This window comes from Euprymna scolopes, chromosome 26, assembly GCF_053919585.1.
Source record: "Euprymna scolopes isolate OS-2025 chromosome 26, ASM5391958v1, whole genome shotgun sequence".
NCBI classification, from domain to species: Eukaryota; Metazoa; Mollusca; class Cephalopoda; order Sepiida; family Sepiolidae; genus Euprymna; species Euprymna scolopes.
Genome location: NC_136507.1, coordinates 101,332,457 through 101,337,183, shown reverse-complemented (window position 1 = coordinate 101,337,183; position 4,727 = coordinate 101,332,457). Strand labels below are relative to the sequence as shown.

At 36.5% G+C, this 4,727-nt stretch overlaps 1 pseudogene; it reads right to left on the bottom strand.

Moving 5' to 3' along the window:
* Window positions 1–1,355: 1,355 nt before the first annotated feature.
* On the bottom strand, window positions 1,356–1,472 carry LOC145248411 (5S ribosomal RNA; annotated as a pseudogene).
* Window positions 1,473–4,727: the final 3,255 nt, after the last annotated feature.

Here is a 4,727-nt window from a genome sequence, read left to right as displayed (position 1 = left end):
TCCTATAAATATTCTAAACTATTATAGCATATAGTATAGTATCTTTTAGTATCATTTTCCTAGAGATATGGTAAACTCTCTTATAAAAATACAATCAAACTATTTTTTCTATTTCCAAACACCTAGCCGCATCTATGAGAGTATATAATAGTGTTAAAATACAAGGTTGTAATGGTAGAAATTAGAATTATTGTTCATTAAGTGGATACTGTTTTACTTCAACAATTGTATACCAATGTGGCGCGGTTACTAGAAATAATACTAAAACTTATGTCGGATCCACGAGCCCAGTTTCAAGGAAAGATATAGAAACTTTGTTCCTTCAAAATGGAGTCAGATTCTGGGTCTGATAAAGTCCCGACTTATTTAGCTAAATATGTTGGAGACTTATTTTAAAATAGTATTCATTCTGCATTAAAGTTGTCAATATTAGGTAAAGCTAATAATTATTAAAAAAATCAGTCCTCGAAGAGGTGCACAAAAACCTGATAAAAGTCCTGCGCAATCCTCTCGACATTTCCTAGTAGGGGCGTCTCATGCGATTAACAATGAACTAACCTATTTTCAGAGAGAGAAAGCGAAGCCTGCAAGGATGGAACTCTTAGAAATGCACAGGACACGTATCATACCGCAAGCAACTTGACGAAGCTACCGGAGATGTAATCTTGTTAAGCTAGAAGGTTATTAAACCGTAGCGCTTTGTACTACGCAGACGTCTCAGTTAAAACAATAAAAAAAACCCGAAACAAATGGCATGTACATATTTATTTTAAGTTGTACAAAACCGCACACATAACATAACATACACGACTAGGAATTATAATTAATAGAATGAATTAGTAAACTTATCGGTGTGGTTGATGATAAATATTTGGGTATTCATGCAGAAAACGGACCGTGCTATCGTCGGAATATTTCGGTGAGTTTACATACAACGTTGGAAGGTGCCGAACAAATGTTCGGGAATTGTCTTTTACCGCAAAACCTGGCCATTATCTCAATAAAACATTATTTCTCTTATTACGAAAATAATACATACAATGCAAAATTAATTGAAAAAGAAAACAAATTTCTTATGATTTTTACGAAGAAAATACAGTGAGTAATTATTGGACAATGTGAAAGTTTCAGAAAATTCAAATTCAAATCAAGAAAGGAACACACATTTAAAAGAGCTCCTTCAGTCTTTGACAGACTATGGATACCCACGAAGGGGTGCCTGCGCGTGAAATTTTGGGGACAGGAGGTGCTCAATCACCAACCACATCTCCCCTTAATCGACGTTGTTAAATACCAGTGACAAGTGAAGTGTATGTACAGAATGACTGAAAACCAATGCCGAGATAAGCGGAGAGCAAATACAGCGCCTAGAATTCCCAAATGGTCACCCATCTGGTACTAACCAGGCTCAACGTTGCTTAACTTTGATGATCTGCCGAGAACCGGTGTGTCAACGCGATTATGCTGTATCAACACACATTGTTAGGTAAAATTTAGGAATACATATTTTTTTATAATAAACAACTGATAGGAACCACATTTTTTAGTTTGATGAATTTTTAAATGATTTTTTGTTCAAATCAAGATAAATGTTTATTTTTTTTTTGTAATAATAAACCAATGATAAATGATTTCTTAAATGTCGTTAGCTGCTATGATTCAATTGGCTCAGCGTTTCGGCAACTTAAGTGTTTTATTGAAACTGCCTGAAAAATACCGACGACAGCGCAGTCCTTATCATACATAAGTACCAATATGTATTCACATTCGATTTTTAACATTTTTGGAAACAATCTTTAACTAATGTTCCATATATAACAAGTTATTCATAAAACACTGTTTAAAATAAATTCTACTTAGCGGTAAGCCCACGAAAAAGAAAGAGACATCCTGTTAAACTGTGATATAATACACGTTCTTGATGTGAATGTCTTAAAAATATGAAGATCTCACTTAACAGCCATTAATAGCCAAGGCTTATGATATATTACTTGAAAGTACTTCGTTCAAACTCCTCGCTTTAACATTCACAGGAAACATGAGTTGGAACAAATACATCGCAGGTATTGCTAGGGTTGCTGCGTAGAAAGTAGGCTCTCTTTACCGTGCTAGAAAGTTACTTACGCCTGAAAGTATCCTATAACTCTACAAAACCATTCGCCAATGTAAAGAGTATTGTTGCCAGATTTGGGCTAGTGCATCTGCTACTAGCTTCCTACTCTTAGACAGCGTCCAAAAGAGGGTCACCAACCTAATACGTCCCGCACTGTCAGCTAGGCTTCAACTTCTGTCCTATCGGTGAAATGTTGCACACCTCTGCCTGTTTTACAAGTATTTTAATGGTAGGTTCTCCGACAAACTACAACCCCTTGTACCCCCTCAATGTAAATACCCCCCCTACAAACCCGACAACTAGAAAAATCCCAGCACTACACAGTAGAGTTCCTTAGGCGCCAGAAAACCTTCTACTCTAGTAGTTTCTTCCCTAGAACTGCTAGACTTCGGAATTCCCGTCCGGGTTCCAGCTTCTCTTACTGTACTGACATACAGTTTTAAGTGTAATGTTAACATACATCTACTGCTCAACTTTCAACATAGAATCCGTGCAACTTATATAACCCCCTACATCAAAGTGGCACAGTGTCTTGTTTGGGGTGAAAATGTAAAAAAAAAACTGAAGAAAGACTGCGTGATCAACCGATATAATTCTTATTCAGTCATCCTCGTAAATAATGAGTTTCCATCTAAGTTTCACCATTACTGTTTATCACGGTGTTCACTCAATAACAATTCTCCTCGAGTGGCAGCGTGGCTTTTATAAGCGGTGACCCTCTTGTAAAAAAAAAAAATCTGACAGTCACGTGACCGTACCTTGATCGTGAACTTTTTTCATATCATGCGTAAATAAACTTTTTTTTTTATATATATATATTTAAATAATTTTCTAGTGAAAAGTTTGACCAGACTTCTGGTAGATCACATGCCACGATAATCAATACATTCCGAAAGTTTGTTGAATTATTTAGTTTGTAATGTTTATATTATTTATTTTATTTTGTGGGTTGCTAACATCTTCAGGGCAAATATGGCTAACGTAACGCAAAAAGAGCAAAACAAAATGGATTTATTTCAGTCGGAAAACAAAAAGAAACTGCAGCTCAAAGATAATGAAGAGAAAATTGTGACAATAGTTGTCTTCGTTGACTTCTTCCCTGTCTTCAATTTATCTTTAAAAGGAAACATAGTTTTCTTTACAACTGATGGTTGAAATGTTTATCAGTTTCTCTTGCGTCATGCTTCGGGCATTTTAACAAATCAGAAATTCAATTCATCTCACCTTCTGCATCTGCGCGAGATGAGTCGCGTAAACAACATGGATTTTCTTCGCGTGACTTCCGCACGGATTATTCCTTGGTGGAAAAAAGAAATAATGGCGCAAAGATGCTTTGCACTTTTAAATATTTTCGTTTTGTTTGTTTAACGCATAGAATAAAATAATGCCTCATAGAGAGTCTTGTTGTATACGCTATGTTATTCAAGAATATTTATGAATAAGTATTTCTATTCACTCAAAATATCAACTTATTATTCGCAAATTTACAGAAACGCATTCAATATTTACATACATACTCGATGAATACCCGTCCCAAGACTGGTAAAACAAATTTCCCTAACAGAACTGTTTTGCACCAGTTTTTTGCCTTTTGACAAAGATTAAAATCAAGATATACAGTGGAACGATTTGTCGCCCTAAAGAAAACAACCCTACAGTTTTATTTTAAAACTTTTATTAAAAAAATCAATTCAGGTAACTTAATTATGGAGTACAGCTGTCATCTATTAAATGTAGCTGCCTTCAGCCTCAATTACTGCCTCGATACAAGTCCGAAACTAGGAGCATGGATTTGCTACAAGCACCGGCAGGAGCTCGGCGAATACTCGGCGGATGGCTACAATCAGGCTGGTTTTAGTGTTCTGGGAAGTCATGTTGGTGATTTTCCCGACATATGACCAAACGAAGTAGTCCAGCAGGTTCTTGTTGGGGGAGGGGGCGGCAAGTTAATAAAGGATACAAAGTCGTAACACTTTTTCTGAAACCAAAACTGGATTACTTTGGTTTTGTGAGCCGGCGCTGAGTATTGCTGCGACATCCAGGGTGTGCCAGCGATCACTTGATTGCACCAGGGTATCAGCACATCCAAGTACACTTTGGTGTTGATTTTCAAGTCGACTTCGAAGATGTAAGGTGACATGATGTGACCCTCACTTGGAACCACGCCAAAGATAATAACTGTCGCCGGAAACTTCATTGAGCTTTGCCCTCAAGCGTTGAACCGTCTAGATTTACAATTTGAGGGTGCTGACAATGGATCTGTTCTTATAGCATGCATCGGTAGAGAGCATGAGCTGTACAGTGGCGCATCTTTGATTTCACTCATTGAACATTGTGTCACTTTCAGACATGATAGAAGGCTCTTATAGCTCTTGGAATTTGTACACAGCTGGCAACAAAATCAGAAAACCGGTTTTCATGAAACGGAAATGAAATCATATCGTCTTTTCTAGGGAGACAATTTTATCGTTTCTCACTGTATATTGATAGCAAATATTATATCTAAAATATTTAATTTAATGTTGAACGAAATCTATTTAAAGATTCAAAGGATAAGCGGTGTATAGAATTTATATGTCCCAGGAAGAGATATATTTGTTTCAAGTAGCGTAGT